Source organism: Phyllostomus hastatus, unplaced genomic scaffold (genome assembly GCF_019186645.2).
Source record: "Phyllostomus hastatus isolate PE091 unplaced genomic scaffold, TTU_PhHast_1.1 phas_contig_209, whole genome shotgun sequence".
NCBI lineage: Eukaryota > Metazoa > Chordata > Mammalia > Chiroptera > Phyllostomidae > Phyllostomus > Phyllostomus hastatus.
Genome location: NW_025333735.1, coordinates 23609891 through 23628650, shown reverse-complemented (window position 1 = coordinate 23628650; position 18760 = coordinate 23609891). Strand labels below are relative to the sequence as shown.

General features: G+C 42.0%; 1 long non-coding RNA gene across 2 annotated transcripts in view; it reads right to left on the bottom strand.

Moving 5' to 3' along the window:
• The window catches only part of LOC123816468, a 106161-nt gene that overhangs the window by 4267 nt on the left and 83134 nt on the right, over positions 1-18760 (bottom strand). For both annotated transcript variants that reach the window (XR_006785280.1, XR_006785281.1), the window contains one exon: positions 7520-7618. This is a non-coding gene — a long non-coding RNA (uncharacterized LOC123816468). The remainder of the gene's footprint in view (positions 1-7519; positions 7619-18760) is intronic.

Here is an 18760-nt window from a genome sequence, read left to right as displayed (position 1 = left end):
GATTTGCCTGGCTGACCATAGTCCATTCCTGACTGGTCTTGGGAATTCAGAGGGTGGTATTGACTGTGACATTAAAATCTTTAGCCTTTGGTTCTAGGCAGATGGTGGTCATGCTAACCAGGCAGGAATCAGTGAGCAGAAGGAGGTCTATGGAAGAGATGCTTTGTTTAGTTGGGTACATGTTGAGTTTAGGACTTGCAGGGGCCTATGTCCAGCAGGCCATATAAGTTCAGGTCTGTAGTGCCCAGACTGGGATGACCAAACCAGGAGGTGGTAGACTGACTTAGTGAGGCATCTTCAGTCAGGGTTCAAGGCCCCAGTCTCCGCATCTGTTCCATTTAGCAGATGAGATGTCACAAAATGTTCACAGTACTCAAGCCTGGGTCTCCCTGAGAACACGAATCACTGCTAACTTGATATTCTCTGGGATTATTACTGCAAATAACTCTTTATTGGGTAAATCAAATAGCTGTAACTTTTCGCTGTTGTTGGAAAAGCTTGAGGGGTGAGTCATGTACTACCCACAGAAGAACTCTGTCCACACTAGCCACATAGTAAAATTAAGTTCAAATAAAATGGTTTGGAAGAGTGTTTCATTTCAGAAAGGCTAACAGTCTTCCTCTTACTGGAAATGAGCCTTACAGGGCATTAAAAAGCTCTGTGTCCTATGTGGTGTTTAATATAAGGGCTTCATTTTTTCCTTTAATCTATATGAGATCAATACTAAAATTCATAAGTAAAGGCGGTCGCAGTAAACCTTAATGTTTATAGAGTTGTATAGTTTATGAAACACTTTTGCCTCTTCGGGTCCTCAAAACAACTCAGAACAATCAATATTGCTGCTTATCCTTTCCTTTAGAGAAACTGAGGCTCAGAGAGGTCACAGGAAGTGCCCAATGTCACCTAAGTAGAAAGCATTGAGTTCAAATATCATACTTGTATTATACTGTATATTTGTGCAGCATTTCATAGTTTAGAGTGCACTTTTATGATAACCTATTACATCTTCCCTAGGGCCCTGTTTTTGGCCATTATTGACTTTCCTGTAAGGCAGAAGGACAGGAGAGGGTGAATGACTGGTGACTGTCACAAGGAGAGTGGCAGAACCGAGACTCCTGGCCTGGCTTCCTGCATCCACTTCCCACACTGTACAGACCTCCTTCCAGGACACCCAGAGAGCAGGGTCCATTGATTATCATTACTGTCTGACAAACAGGACTTTCATCTCTTGGAGTCTATAGGACTAAAATAACCCTCATGAGTGCTTCCCTCTGTATACACCCCACATGTACCACTAAAGAAGATATTCCCCTTTCCTTTCCTTGAAAATTTTCAAGGAAAAATTGATCTCCAAACTGATCGTCATTGCTTTCTCTCATACATACCACCACCAATTTTATCCCACTTAGGCAGGTTACTAAGAAAAAGAGCTCTTTGAATTCTGAAGCAAGTCAGCCCAGCCTGCCAGCTGTTGACTGCTCAGTCCATCTCACTGGGCAATGCCCAGAGGATACAGAGTAACCATCCTGACACACAGATCCTGCAAAGTAACCTGACCATAAATGAGCTGCTCCAAGCCATTTTTACCCTGGAGCCTGTTCTCAATGGATATCACAAGCCACACCCCAAAAGCAATGAAGAGTAATATAGGTTTTTACCAAAGGCTTCTTCATTGAAGGTGAAACAGGAGGTTTACATTTCATTTCACAAAGCACAACCTCCTCTAACTCGACCTTGGAAATATCGCTGATTCTACCAAAGTTCCTTTCCCTATAGCTCTTGCTACCTTTCCCTTACTCCCTGCACCTTCTCCCCACTCCTTCCTCTCCTGCAGTCACTGCCACCACACCCTGCGTCTCTTCTCCTTGTACAGCAGTTGGCATCCCCATCTCCTGACCCCACTCAGAAAACCTAAAAATACTCCTTGAGATCCACTCTCTTTAAAAATTCAGGAACATGTGAGTAGAAAGAGACACTTGGAGAAAAAAATCTAAAAATTAATCGAATGAAGTATTGTCCCTGCCTTCAAATAAAAACATAATCAGCTTCTTTGCATACTTTCTCCCTGATTCTCCAACCCTTATAAGGCAGGTATCAGTACTCATTTTATAGATGAGTATACTGAGGCTTAGAGAAATTAAGCTACTTAACAGCTACAGCTGTAAAGTGCAGACTCAAGTCTGCCTGATCCCAAAAATCATGCATCCCTGCCACACTGCACAGAAACAGAAACAGTGGGCTGCCTTCCCTGTAAGTAACCTAGCCATCCCAGCCACCCAGCTCAAGCCAGCTGCAGCCCTCCCCCTTCTACTCTGTTTCCTCTCGCCAGAGGCTAAAGGAAGCTTGTTACCTTTTTCAGCTGATAGACCTACTTCCTGAGCCAGCCCTGGGTGCTAATGCACACATGGCCCAGCTCCCTCATGCCCAGAGACCTGCTCACCAGACTCTAGTCACATCTGGAACATATTTTAAATTACCACTAACCACAACTGCAAAATAAAATTTTTTGAGTCAAAGATTGCAAGAGATTAAGCTAGTGGCTTAGGCTCAGTTGCCAAAGTTCAACTCAGGAGATCTGCTCTCATTGGCTCTGCTTGGGCAACTTAACACAGGAAGTCTGATCCAATTGTTGCTGTTTGCAAGCACAGAGCTCTCAGTTCTCATTTGTACTCACGGACTTTACTTAAAAGTGGGGAACAGCGGGAAGCAGTCTAGGTTGAGCAGCACTGATACATGCAGCATTGATGCACTCAGCTTTGAAACCAAAGTGACCCAAGTATGCCTCCTAGGTCTGTGAGATGCTGGGTGAGGCACCCCACTACTCCAAGCCTTTGTTTCTGCACCTGAATAAGACATGCTGTTAGGGAGTAATGATATAATGCATGCACCTAAAACAAAGCTCTCAGCAAACATAATTTATCCTTATTACTTCCCACAGCAGCCTCAGCTGTCTCCCAACCTCCGTAATGTTGGGGCAGTCATTTAACCTCTGAGCTCCGAGTTTCTTCACCTGCATTGGCAAGTCGGGCTCAATCATCTCTCAGGTCACTTCCCGCATTGATTTTCTATAATACCACCTTGGTTTTGTTTTTGTTTTTGTTTTTTTCCTGTTGGATAAAAATAAAGTCACTCATTCCCAAACCCCTTGGAAAAAGAGGGAATCCACTTGGCATGTGCTTTCATTGGAAAAAGCTTTTTTCCCCAGAAATGGAATAAAAAGCATGTGTTATTTCCTGTTCGTTCAGGTTCAGAGGGAAAGAGAAATGGTAAAGCAGCTTCATGTGACACAGAGATCTGGGGCAGGAGGGCAGGTATAGTGTATGTGTCAAATCCACAGTCTGGGGCTCTGGGGCACCCCTCTGCTCTATCTGGGTTCGCTCCAAGTACACACTGTTGTGTGACAAAAACACAGTATTCCCAAAGATCCGCATCTGGGAGTGGAACTCTTCCAATCGAAACCCAGGGAGTGATAGTCAATACTAAGGGGACCAAAAAGAAGCTATAGGGAGGTGAGGAAATGACTACTAGACTGTGGTCGGGGAAGGGAGAAAAGAGAGACATAGTTGGACAATCTGGTCTCGGATCAGCCAGGCCCCTGCTCTTGGCCAAGGGAATAGACTCTGCTGACAACTTCCTCAAGGTATCAATGACCGCCCCCAAACTCTGCCAGGACGCCTTAATATAGACCAGCAGTTTTCAACTTTTCTCATCTCATGGCACACATAAACTAATTACTAATATTCTGTGGTACACGAGAAAATATACTTTTTGCCAGTTTGACAATAGGTATAATTTTGATTCATTCACACCAGACAGATTCTGTTGAGTTGGCTGTTGTCCTTTTTTATTAATTTGACAATCTAAGAGAAAAGAGGACAGTGCCCCTGACTAAATAGTCAGATATTGTATGTTTTAAAAATTATTACAGCACACCAGTTGAAAATCTCTGTTATAGACAAATGTCTGCCTCAACTTCATTAAGGACATGTAAAAGGAAAGGCTTCCTACTCCCTCTTCTGAAAGAGGTTTGCCATTTGGACATATTTTCAGAGTCACTTTCTGACCCATCTCTGGAAGAACAAGGACTTTCAGATCCCTCCTAACTTATTTGTTTATGAGAACAAAACCATGAATTTTTATTTAAAATAGACATTGATGCCCTGTCCTAGCCCTCAAGCTTTCTGAGGCCCTTTTGCCACCTGTCCCTTGCACGTGTCCCCTACCCTATGGCCACTGTTAGAAAGAAATGTCCCTTTAGTTAAGCATGATTTGACAAATTAATTTATTCCATCTGTTTTTCCTCCAGAACTTTGACCATGACACAAAAGTTCCAAAAACAGATTTGGTTCTTAATATTGATCACCAGGTCACCCATAGTGATGGAGAATAGAACATGGAAGCCTGAACTAAAGGAGCATTAAGATATTTCCCCCCTTTCATTTGCCTGGTTTTTATATAAATTGCTGATCTATCCCATATTTTAAAGCATGGAGACATCTGCAGCTGCATAAGAAAGAAGATAATCTCTACTTTGCAAAGGAGTTTTTAAACGTAACTTTGCTCAAGTCATTGATAGAAGGAATGGGGAAGGAGTGAAGTAAACGAACTCATGAATAGTTGAATGATGAATGAATAAATGAATGAATGAGTGATATTAATTGAGGAACTACCAGAGCCAGTTCCTTTACCAGGTGGCTTACATGCATTGAGTCCTCAGAATAAGCTTGTGGTAGACAGAATAATCCCTGTGTCCCAGATGAGGCAACTGTACCTCAGAGAAGTATAAAACTTGCCTCAGGTTACTCAGGTCTTGATTCAATCTCAGATCTGCATCACCTTAAAATCTATACCTACGTAGCCACACTAGAAAATGTACATTTCTTTGCTGTGTATTTTCCAAAATTCTGATGACTCAGAGTCTTACCAGGACCCCAAAGTGTCTTCAGAGGTGGGGAAAATAAGGGAACCTGACAACTGTGTGGGGGCTGCCCTGACAGGTGTGGAGAAGCACATGCAGCCTTACTTGTACACAATTCCTTCATTAAGTTAGTCGCCTTTATTTGAAGTCAAATGCCCTTTATCTGAATTGACAGCTGGTTTCTGATCAAATATTACTGAGTCTGCCTCTAGGTGCAAACCTGAGTGAGTTCTTCTGCTTCCCCTCGGTTAATGCCTTGTGACTCAGTGCCAGAACTGAGCATTTTGACTCGGTCTAACACAATGTGACAGCTACCATCACAGGAGAGAACAGCTCCTCTCCCCTGTCTCCCACATTTCCCGTATTTACAGCACGCACATTTCCAACGCAGTCTGCAACGGACTTCGTAACACACCAGGTGTTGTCACTTGGAAAGGTCACTTCTACATTTACAATCTTTGCATTGCATTCCCGCTATGGATTTATGGAGCAGAGGGGGAAAAAGAGGAATATCAGTATGTATCGGTCCCTCTAATACCACATTGGAAGAGGCTGATGGAGGGGCTCAGGGTTAGTGCTGATAGCCAGGCTCAGTGCCCCAGACCTTTGGCTAGGCTCTCAGCTGATGTCCAGGCAGCCTGATAGAGTCAGGCAGATTTTCTCCAGTGTGAGAGCAATGCCAATCCAGCCTGTAGTCGATTGAGATAACCTTGACAACAGGAACAATGAATAGCACATCATTTTCCTGAGGATGCGCCGGTACATGGAAAGATCTCTGCCAAATCTCATCCCCTTGCCAAGGCTTCCAGGTGTTTCTTTGTGTTTCACAGAGAACTAACATCATTTTTCCCTTCAGTTCGGAAAAGGTGGTCCAAAATGTTTAAGCGACAGTAGTTGCAACATGTCGGAGCAGGAATTTATTATCTCAGCCCCAATAGGTCTTAATAAGCCTTACACAACTGTTTAGGCATTTATTCTATTAACGGCTGTTCATTCTGGTGGCTTTACCTGAATATTCATGATCTTCCTATCCCCAGAGCTTCAGCAGAGCAGCTGTTTGAAACCCGCAGCAAATGTTCAAGAGAGTTCCACAAATATAAACACCCTCACAGCTGAATATTCCCGTGCTGGCCTCACAGAGGTTAGCCATGAAACATTTATGTCGAGTGAGTTTTTTTCTGAGGGCAGCATTTACAAAACTTAAATAACCATTCCCCTTTGGGGAGCCCTTTATTCTAACTGGGACATGACCGCAAGGACAAAGAGTCCAGGAGCACCCACATCCGCAGAGATAACCGGCTTCTTCCTCCCTTCTCCCTCCTGAAATGGGAGGATCTGAGAGAAATCCAACTGGAAGGGAAGCTAGAGCAACCCGCCGGATGGGGCACAGCTGGGACATGCAGCATACACTTCAGGGGATATTGCTGAGTTGGTTGTTTGTGAAAGAGTGAGGTGGTTCACACAGGGAATATTCTTAACATAAAAATATCAAAAGAAAAAGGATTGCTGGTGGCTTTCCAAATGGATATAACAAGGCATGACAGGATTAAATCAGCAAGAGGACAATCGGACATGAAATTTAGTGAGATCTCCCCCTTGAGCACATGTTTTCTGCCTTTCAGGCTAAAAATGCAAAGTAGAAAAAGTTCAGGCCCATCTTTATGACAGGATGAATCTGCCTCTCTTGGGCGAGTCACTTAACCACTTTGTGCTTCAACCTCTTTGTTTATAAATTGGGGGTGTCATGGGAAATTCTGTGTCAAAGAAAATGATTATGAGACAGCATTTTATAAACCAAGAGGATACTAATGTGTTATAAATATATTCCTATTGTCTGTAATTTACACAAAGCATAAAGCTAAAGATGAATAAACATACTTTTCTTGCCTTTTGTGGCAAACCAATGTCACTTAAACCAGTGAGAACTATAGGATGAACAAGATATGGGGCTATAACATGAGCTGTAATACAGTTGGTTGGAGCAGAAAGAACATGGGTTGTGCAGTCATACTGACCTGGGTTCAAATCCTAGCATTATCCCTGAAACTTGAGCAAATAATGTAGCTTTCTGAGCCTCGGTTCTTTCATCTGTAAAATGTAAAGGATATCTAACTGCCACTTCTTCTGCAATGGTTGAGGTGCTGTGAGATAGATACACAGCACAGTGTCTGGCATAGGTGCTCACCATGTGCAGGTCCCTCCACCCACCTTTCCACAGGTGTTGCCTGCAAGCCCCTCTAGCAGGTCCACTCCATGGCCTTTCTGCCCTCAGTCACTGTGGAAATTTTAGAACCCAAGGCTGGGTGGATGGATGGAAGAGCACCACCACCAGCCAGTGGCTTCTCTAGCCAGAATACCTCCTCTAAAGCTAAGAATGTGAAAACAAGATCAGGGCAGGAGAGAAAACTCTGTTCCCTCCTTGTTGTTGTATTGGCCTGGTGGGCTCATTCTCTTCCCAGAAACTCTGTGGAGTTGAAAGGGAAGGAGAGAGGTGAAGGCTTTACTGTAGTGCATTCCAGGAGGAGAAAATCAACTGAAGCTTCTTAAGGAAGATGGCCATCCCCGGTTAAATCCCCTTCTCTGTGCTTCCCCAGAACTTACCGCATGTATTGTCATCCTTGATAACTTTTCAAATCCATTCCTTCCTGTAGATGCCATCTTTGGATTCACATAAAAATCTCAAGTCTCCTGTAATGGTGTCTGGAATTCAAAATAAAAGAAATAACATGATTAAAGTCAGATCAACAAAATTATAATATCAATGTAGTTTTTCAAGCTACACAAGCTTCCTCCCCAATACAACTCTCTATCCCAAGCTTAGAAAAGGATGTAATATAATAGAGAGTGAGAGAACCAAGCATGGAAAACACAAATTAGCATATTGCATGTGAAATGTTGTATGAGAGAACAGAGCAAGTCCTTGAGAGCACAGAGAGGGGGCATTCTGCTGAAGACCCAGGGGAAGCTGCAGAGAGGTGTCACAGGTTGAGTGGGCATTTTCTGGATGAAAACGATGGGTCAGGCATTGCAAGCACAAGCTACTGCATGGGCAAAGGTCTAAAGGAAGGAAATGGATGATGTGGCAAGGAAATGGCCAGAAGTCCTTTGTGCTTGAAGCGGGTGAGCAGGTAGCAGGGGTGAAGTGGGTTAAGTCTCTTTATGCCATGCTTAGAAGTTGGAGGAAACCATTTAGGCAGGGGTGGAGCAGCAGCATCAGAATTTTATTTTAGAGGAAAAATAGTGTCGCAGGTTCGATTCCCAGCCAGGGTACATGCCTGGGTTGCAGGCTATAACCCCCAGCAACCGCACATTGATGTTTCTCTCTCTCTATCTATCTCACTCCCTTCTCTCTCTAAAAATAAATAAATAAAATCTTTAAAAAAAGAAAAATATATTCAGGTTTGTGACAGACTCATAGATACAGAGAACAGACTGATGGTTGACAGAGGGGAGGAGGGTTGGGAGACTGGGTGAAAAAGGTGAAGGGATTAAAAAGTACGAATCGGTAGTCACACAATAGTCACGGGGGAGTAAATGATAGCATAGGGAATATAGTTAATAGTGTTGTAATCACTAGATATGGTGCCAGGCAAGTACTAGAAATATGAAGGGCAACACTTTTAAAGTCCACTATTTTCTATTTGCTATGCTGTGCACCTGAAACTAATGCAGAACACTATTGAATGCAAAACTGTAATTTAAAATAAACAATAAATTTAATAATAAAATTGTTTTAATTTTTAAAAAGTAAATAAAAGTGGATTTGTCTCTTGTTTAAGAAAATGGAAGAAAACATCCAATTGTGATGTCACTGCTCAATTCACATAGGTAGTAGGTGGCAGACAAATATTTAAATGAAGGTAATTTTCCTTGACAAGAAAAAGAAAAAGAGGTGAGATGGGGAGACCAGAGACAGGAAGAGCCTATGTGACTTATTTAACCCTCCCAATAACCCCATGGAGGAGCTATTTATATCTCAATAACAAGAAGGAGCACACAACCTGCTCTTTTGCAGGCAAGTGGCAAAGCTGGGACTCAGAACCAAGCCTTCTGATGTCAAGTCTAGGGCTCTGTCCATATCTCATCATCACTCACTAGCTACCGCAACCAAGAAATGCAGACACTGAGTTGCTTTCAGGAGTTCTTCACCTTTTTTGTGCTGTGGACCCATTTAACAGTCTGATGAAGCCTGTTGTCAGAATAATTTTTAATGCATAAAAGAAAGTGCATTAAACTAGCAGACACCAATAATACTGAAATCTGGTTATTAAAATATGTTAAATAGTTTAATACTGTGCTATGGTAATATAAGTGTTCTTTATTAATGCATCAAAAAGCAAGCCCTATTGGAGGGCCTAACAGCGACCAGAATTTCAAAGCGGTGGCAAATACAAATCATTTTCTAACATACCTTCAGTGACTGTACTGCAATGTGAAAATATCTGTGATTCCTACTGGTAACATTGTCATGACTTTTTCTAAGGCCTGACTTTTTCTAATAATAACTAATAAAAATGACAAATTTCAGTTATACAGGGTGGGGTAAAAGTAGGTTTATAGTTGTTCATATAGAAAAGAATACAAAAATTAATAAATAATAGAACAAGAATAAACCCTGTATTTCATGTACTCACAACTGTAAACCTACTTTTGCCCCACCAGATTAGTGAACATAAAGGTATAACTTTCCCACCCAGATTCACAGATCCCTGAATCACACCCACAGACCCTGGTGAAGAATTTCAGGAAATGCTTCAAATTTAAGATAATCTGTGAGAATGATTTCTAAAGTATATAGGAACAGGATCCTTTTTCATTTTTCCAAATGAACTGTCTGAGTGAAGCAAAGTGTAAAGGACTTGAGGACCCATCCCTTGGGTCCTCTCTTCACACCACGTAAGCCCAGGTGCCCATGATGGCGCAGGCCCACGAGGGACCACCTCTGAGCCCCAGGGCTCCCTGGGAAGATCTTGCTGTGGTTTCCTGACAGGTACTGGCAGGGCTCAGCTTTCTCAAGACAGAGGCCTGAAAAGTTTTCTGGTGATAATAACCCTTTCCAGGAAGCACACTGCCATCCACTCTCAGGAAAGCTCATTTTAAGGACAAGTTTCTGAGCCACCATGGGTCCTCAGCAATATTCCAGAGGTAGCATTGTTCATACATGGGCTGTTCCTGGTGAACAGTAATGGTTTCAAGCTAATAAGGAAATAATCCATTTTCAGCAGATGAAAGAAGGGGGATCAGAAAGGTAACTTGAGCTGAGGGTAACAGCAATGCCAAAAACTTATAATGGAAACTATCTAAAGAATCCAAGACCCTTTGTTAGATATGAATGATTTCTTTTTTCTGGTGAAAAGTGTATGAAGAACTTGAGAAGAAGGGCCTGAGTGGATTTTATGAAACAACCTCTGTCTGGGGAAGAAGGGCCTGGGGTAAGGTTGCAGCTCCACTGTATCCTTAGGTTACGTAACGAGGAGGGAGTTGAAAGATGTTCAAACCACCACAATATGACGTGCTCTGTCTTTGAACTCTTTCCTCTGGGTTTTAACTGTAAGTTCATACATGTTTCCATGCAGTGCCTCTCTCACTGGGTGTGAATATAGAGCAGAGGCAGAGACTATTAAGAATTATGTGTGGGACACTACACACACCTGATGATGTTTCCCACTCTGAGTGCCAAAATCTTCACTGTAGCTCACGGTGAATCCCACCTCCTTGAGATACCTATACACAATAATGCTTTAAAACTTTTAACAGTAAAAATTTTTAAGACATTAAATGGATTTTCCTGAGAATGTTTAATCCCATTCTGAAATAAAATTAGAATCTGTTGGCTCTACTACCAAAATACAAATAACAGGAAAATACATTTAACAGGCTATGATATCAGTTTATAATGTCTTTTGTTCATTCACTCACTCATTTGTTCAAAACTATTTATTGAAGAAGTAAAATATTGACTTTTATGGCCCATGGATAAAATGAGGTGCCCTAAATACATTGGGGAATAGCACCTGGTCCTTTGACCTCACAGGACACATATTCCAGAAAGGAGACAATAAATTCATACTTATTCAGTTTTCCTGGGAGGAAAAAAATCTGATTCTCAGTCTTCAGTGTGACTAAAACTCACCCAGGAAGCTTGTTAAAAGATACGTATTCCTGATTCAACAAACCTGAAGTGGGGCTGAGGAATTAGCATTTTTAATAAGCTTGATAGTGAGTCTAATGCACGTGGTTGGCAGACCAGGCTTTGAAGAACACTACAACTAATGAGACTGCAGAACAGTCTGTCTTCCTGGGGCCCCCACTAAAAAGCCTTCTTCTTTGCCTACACACTTGCTTAGAGCTCAGCCTCTAAATACTAGGCCCTAAGTGTTAAATAATTTATTTCTAGGGAAAATGATTCCCTCCAACACACTTGGAAAATGCCTTCAGTATTTTGCTGCAGCTCCCTATCTCTCTAACCTGAACCATCTGCCCCCCCGTTTTTTAGGCAGCTGTATTATTTTGACATGCTGTGAGCTTCAGCAGCAGGAGGAGGGTTTTCCACCCCTTTGGGCACTAAGAGTGATGTTCTGCTTGCAAGGTGCTTGAGTCCTTCCAACACTATAAAATCTCCCATCCCACCTAATATCATCAGAGATCATGACTGTTTGACCTCTCCGTACATCTTCTCACAAACTCACACACACGTATCCTCGTGCATATAAATAGGCTTACATATAAAATCTACCTAAGTAAACCCTGTTATTTCCTTAATGTTATCAAAAAGTATTAATTTCCAAGTATTACCACTCTCAGCTATAAACCATAAACACCTAGTAATCCATACAAGAATTTGGCTCCTGCCCTGCCTGGGTGGCTCAGTTGGTTGAAGCATCATCCAGTGTACCAAAAAGTTGTGGGTTCAGTCCTAGTCAGGCCACATACCTAGGATAGGGGTTTGATCCCTCGTCTCTCTCTGTCCACCCCCAACCCCTTCCTATTTCTCTAAAGTAATCAGTGAACATGTCCTCAGGTAAACGTTTAAGAAAAAAGAATTTGGCTCCTATCAATTCTATTTTCATAAAGGCACCATAAAGTAAAGCATTCAAGCCTCCAAATGCAATGGCCATTTCTTTTCCCATAAATGACAGTGGTGGCCCTGGCTGGTGTTGCTCAGTGGATTGAGCACTGGCCTGCAAATCAAGGGTAGCTGGTTCGATTCCCAGTCTAGGGCATATGCCTGGGTTGCAGGCCAGGTCCCCAGTAGGGGGTATGTGAGAGGCAACCACACATTGATGTCTATCTCCCTCTCTTTCTCCCTCCCTTCCCTTCTGTCTAAATAAATAAAATCTTAAAGAAGAATTTTTTTAAATGACAGTGATGAGGTCATTCTTGACATGACACCATGCCTGGACAGTACTGTGACTCAGCCCCTAGTTCCAACCAAGTAAAGCAAAACCAGCTTTTATCTTCCTCTGAAGCACAAACTCTTCCTGCATAATAATCTTTGGACCAATTAACTATACCCCAGTGGATTCTAAGCATACTACTTTTTAAAGTTAGTCCTTATATTTTTTATTCCTTCTCAATATGGTAATACCTTACTAATAAAAAATTAATTGCTTAGAGCTAAGTTGAATTAGTGAAAAGTGTGAATTATAAATTACATCTTTCAGAGCAGTTTTGTTACTATAAAATACAACAAGATTAAATAAGTGTTGCCAAGTAGAAGGCATGCTGCCCTGCCCTGCTTTAATGAGTAGATAAGAATAATTTGTAATTAGCATACGAAGGCTGCTAAATTGCTTTTGTAAATGCTCTTAGTGTAGAAAGTACATGCTTCTGCAGCACACATCACTAAGAGTTACTCAGAGCTGATTCTATGAATAGTCAATAGGGAGTATAGCAGATTTAAACACCAGATCATTTTTTGAAGTCCATTTCAGCTCAAACCTTACATACTTCTGTGATTAACTGAACTTAAACATATTTTATTTAATTTGGTAAAATTGTTCTATGAATTATCATAAATTCCAAACTAATAAAACCCAAATTGATAGAGTTAGCTGAATCCAACTATTCCTTTCATGATTCTCATACAAAAGTTAATATTTGATGCCCTGCCCAGAGTATCCTGTTCCATGCCCTCTGACGGAAGAAGAAACAGAGAAAACGTCACTCCAGGGGTGGAGAGTAGCAATTGACACAGGACTTAGAGTGTGCTGTTTGGTTCCAAATGTGCTGTATCTTTTTACAGTCACAGTTTTCTGTATAATAAGCAAGGGTAGTTATTACTAATAATTCCATGTCAACAAAAGAGAACCCAAAATTCTATGAACTCTTTCACGATTAGAATTCAGGTCTTCTGACTAGAGTCTACCTGGTATGGAATACAAGAAGTTCAACATATACTGACTTAATGAATGAACAAATTGATTATCAATTCATCAATAATTATGGATAATCTAATTAAAAGAAAGCACTGGTAGGCAAAGGTAGACAACATTCCAACACCAAACATTTTTTAGATAGTCAGGAAAGCAGAATCCTATCAGGATACAGAAGCCAGACTGGCTATATAACTTTCAGTGCCGGTTGAAAAATAAAAACGCAAGTCCCCTTGTTCAAAAATCATTAAGAGTTTCAAAAAACCACAGAGCATTAAACCAAGCACAGAGCCTTTCTGAGAACATGGGGGACCTGGACATCTCCACAGATCACAGGCCTGTGAAACTGGCCCTGCACATGACCTTGTAAATCTTAGAGTTGGCTTCTTCATGGGAATGGTACCATCCTGTAGGCAGCATTTTAGGCATCGGTGGGCGGAAACTCCTTGGTACAGTGATTGGAGGTCCTGCTGATATGTAGAGACAGCCCGGCACGATAAAGAATCTTCTTGCTTCCCGGGGAAATTTTGAATGTCTCACAGGATGTTCACCTTGGTGAAAAGCCAGTTTATAATTATCTGAGCTTAAAACCCACCTTTGTTTTTGCACATCCTGAATTTTCCAGAATGTGACTACTTTGTCAATTCTGGAAAGACTGCCTGCTGCTCATTTAGAACTTTATCATTACAAACAGTTACATTAATGGCAGCAGCATGTCATTGAAAGCGATTCTCATGGGAGGACAAGCCTCTGACTCCTTTGTTATGCCTTCTCGTAGGGTCCTTTTATGTAAGGGAACACATTATTTTTATCATGTTACTTTCCTTTTATATTACAGTTAGAACATTTCTTTTTAATTGGATGGAGGTAGGTTGTACTTGTGGAAGCATTGTATTCCATGTAAGCAGCAGGAGATTTCAAAATATTTATTACATAAAGTGGCTTTGGGTATGAAAGAGTTGAGAACCACAGGCTTAGAGGCATAAGATTACAAAATGTTTCAGCTGGAAGGAATTTAAGAGATTATCTACTTCATTGACAGATAAGGAAATTGAGGCTGAAATAGATTACATATCTTGCCTAAGGTCACTCAGCAATTATTGGCAAGGCCAGGACTTGAACCTATGCTAATTTCCAAAACCATATAATTATTTTCTTCTTTCTTTCCCTCTGCCTTCCTTCCCTCCTACCTTCCTTCCCTCCTTCCTTCCCTCCAACAAACACGACTGAGCTGTTACTTTGTGCCAGGCCCCAGGGTGGGTTCTGATGATGCACAGATGACTAAGACCCAGGTTCTGCCCTTAATGAGATCACAGACTAACCAGAGCACAAGGCAAAACCCAGATAAGGTGCAACATGCTCTAGAGTAGACCTACGCTCAAAACATTACGAGGAGCAAATGATTGTGTCTTCCTCAGGGAGTTGAATGCAAAGGTGGAATTTGAATCTTGAGGTGGGAGAAAGGATTTGCTCTTTAGGGACAAGGTAGCTGTCATTCTAAGCAGTTTCACAGTGTGGGCAAAGACACGATGGCCAAAACAAGACCATTTGTAATCAGGTGTTGGTTGTCCACAGCCCTTAATGTCAAGAGTACTTTCCAGAAGCATAGGTAATTATCCTGCCAGACACAGCGAAGCAGACAGCAGAGCTGGCTCAGAGGACTTGGGATTTCCTGACGTCCTCTGAGAGAAAGGAAATGAAGGGGGATTTCTCTGTGCTGCTCCACAGGTGACCAGGGCTGGATAAACCTTTGGATTTCTATGGGCATGGGCCAGAGTGAAAACTCAGAAAATAGCTTGTTGATTGCTGAAGTGGTTAAGTGGAACACCTTATTGATTCTCACCTAGCTTGGAATAGACCTCAATAACCAACCTCAAGTGCTTTAATAAGAGCAAAGGAAAGATTTACTGGATGCAAGTGCTTTTCATTAGAGAGGACTGAGAGGAAATAAATCCTGCTGACCCACCAGTGAGGGGCCATGGTGTGGCTTCCAGCCTGGTGACTGCCAGCAAGACAGGAAGGTAAGAGAAAGTCAAATGAGAGCGCGTCGGCTCATGCCTATCAGAAGTGTTAGAAAAGAATGTCCACAGATTGCCAGATTGTCTGCTTCCCTTCCCTTCCACCTCTCTACCCAGCAAACTGTACCACCCAGGAAGCTGGGACACAGGCAATGTGACTACCACTTACTGAGTACAAAACCAGGCACCAGCTTGGCATTTTTTAAGGCATTATTTCTAACTGTTACTCCAGGCCTACAAGGGATGTATAACTTTTCCACATTACAAGGGAGAAGACTAAACCTGATGAAACGACTCTTAAATGGTGGATCTAGGATTGGAACCCAAATGTCTCTAGCATCAAAGCCTGTACTGGAAATTTTTCTCTTGGAAATAAGACTGAGTAGGCATCCAGTTTTCCTCCCAAGCTTTGAGTTAAATCCACTCTACCCTACATAAACTGACCAAATTATTATTTTTACTGAGCAGTTACTATATATCAGATACCAATAAAATATTATGGTACTTTGTCTTCACTACCAGCTTAAGATGCTGCCCTACTATTATTATCCCCATTATAAAGACAAATTAACAAGGCTTGAAAAGTCACTCAGTGAGCATGTGGCAAAGTGAGGCCTTGAACACAACATAGTCAGAGTTGAGATCCTGAGCTCTAATCAACTACCTACTAGATGTCTCTCGAAGAAAGGATACATGAAACATATAGCTGAGGAATCTAAGTAGACAGAACTCAGGGAATGCCATCATTTATTCAAATATTCCACGAACATTTACTGAGCTCCTGCTTCATCCTAAGCCCTTTCCTAAGCCCATGTGACACAGTAATGGTCAAGGGAATAACATTTTTTCGGGGGTAGCTTACTACACATGAGAAACAAATAAGACAAATTAGAAAAGCTCTGATAGAGATGAGTACAGTAAAGAAAACACAACAGGCCTGGTAGATGGGTCTACTTTATAATGGGTATCACCTGTGGAAGTTGTTTGTAAGCGAAGGCTTCAATGACAAGGAGGTTCTAAGCATGCCAACACCTACCTGGAAAGCATCCTAGGCCGGTGAAACACGACATGCAGAGGCCATGAGGCAGAAAGAGACTCAGTGCGTCCACAGAAGAGACGAAGGCCCCTGGGGTCAGAATGTACTGAGGGAGGGGGCGTGTGCCGAGGCGCAGCCTGAAAGGAGGAGCAGCCAGTCTCCTGGGCCAGCCAGGCCATCGTAAGGAATTAGATTTTATTCTATGTGAAAGAGGAAGACATGGAAGGGTTTAAAGCCTTTTAAAAGATTTGCATTATAAAAACATAATGTTGGCTGCTGTTTGGAGGGGGCACAATAGGATGCAGGGAGAAGAGCAGAGAGGCCATTGTGGGAGTCCAGCTCCACGATGTCGGCTCAGATTCGGCATAAGGAGGAGATGTAAAGCAGTGGACACATCCTGAGTAGGTTTTGAGGGGAGACTCACCTAGCACTTTTCTAAATAGACAAGAGCACCCACTTTTCTGACACCCTGGACAGTGCACCTTGCCAACCACTCTCATTATGTTTGGACTGGTTTCTGCCACATTAGACTGTGGAAACTCAACTGAAATAACAGAATGTGACGCCATCATCTCCTCTGCTCACCCTGAGAAATAGTTTTATGAAGTTTCACAAGAAACAATGCCTGCCAGGTAGCTGAACCACTCCCCCGCCCACTCTTCACAAGGCCCCAAACAGAGGAGAAAACCTGTGGCGGAGAATCCCCTGCTTTACTAAAGCAACCCCTTTGACAGTATATCCTATTCACTGTGGTCCAAGGGACAGGTACTTCAGAAGAAGTAGAAAAGGAGAAGAACTAGAAGAAACTTGAGGCCACCATGGGGTACCACCTCATATATTTAAAAGCAACTTAGAAGTGCTGGTTTTTTGTCAGTGAAAATGGGAGGAAGGTCTATCTACCCCCAATAGGTTTAAGTTCCCATTGTAGAAATCAGCGAAAATCCATCTGAAGGATAATGAAGAATTTGACAGGGAAGTGTTCCTTTGTGTCATGTTCTCAGAGGAAAGACAGTTGGTGGCATGCAGTTGTCTGCAGGTCTAACTCTGGCAGACAGAAGGTTGGGCACAAGGTGAGTTGTCAAAAGAAGGAAAAAGAATCAAGGGAACCCCAGAGAAGATGGGCCTTGTACATAATTGACCTGACAGGTCACTGCCCACTTCATCATCGCAGCTGAAATACGGCCATTCTCCCCTGTGGGAACTCATTTGTGTTTAAGGGCGCCAGACCCGATCTATTAAGGAAGTGTTTAAGCAGGAAGATAACGTATCTGTCAGTCTGAGCCAGTGGCTCTGGAAACCCAAACACCATGTCAGAGCCTTAGGGTTAAAAAACACACGCATGTAACTGTGACCTAGGTCAGAAGGAACTTTGTCAAACAAGGGAAGGGAGTAAGGGGCTTATGACAACTGCTCCTCCTGACTTTGGGTTGGTTCATTGTATTAGGAGAAAAACATGTCATGTGTTCTGGGGAACTTCATAAAAAATGGCACTAGAAGTACTCTCAGCTGCTTGGGTTTGCTTTCTTTCTAAGGGTAGGAAGAAGGATGTTCATCATTTCATCAGCAAATATTTGTTTAGCACCTATCATTCATCCATCATGGTACTAGAAACAATATAAAACAGGACAGACTCACAATCCCTGACCTCATGGACTTTATAATCCAGTTCAATTTTAGACCTTTTTAGATATTTAGGCATTTCTATGTCAAAGGGTTGAATTCAGTTTAATTCAACAAATCTGCATTGAGCTCATACTCTGAGCAAAGTAATATAAGGATAACAAGAATTATGCATTCAACAAATATTAATAAAACAATATGGATGACATACTATATATGTATATTTTGGGGACAGAGTTGATTGAGATCTAGATAACTGCTTCAAGGAACCTGCAGTGTGGGAGGCATGATACAACTTATATATAGATGACCAAAATCAATGATAGAAAATGATAAATATCATTGAAAAAGAGAAGCGAAGGTAAAGAATTTTAACAGCAAGGATGAAGGGATGAGCAACTCTGGAAGATAGGCGAAATCTTCTTTGCCTCAATTTCCCAATTCATTTATTCACTTGACAAATACAGTGTGAATTCTTGCCACATTCCAGATATTGTTAGAGTTTGAAGTTAACATCAGAGTAGAAAGGAGAGAAATGCCAATTCACTGGCACACATACCTTAATCCAGGTAGGGAGAAGATGTAGTGGGAAAACATGGGAGGAAACTTTCAGGTCAGCTTGTGGTGAGAGACAGCAAGGGAAGGCTTTATCTCATAGATAAGCTTTCTCTAGGTGTGAGAGAAAAGCTCACATCTCAGAAGAGGGAGGACACAGTGCTCTCAGCAGTGATTACAGATGCTCAGGTGAGAAATGTGGAGGGAGCTCAGGGTACAAGGTGGAAGCAGGGGAGGA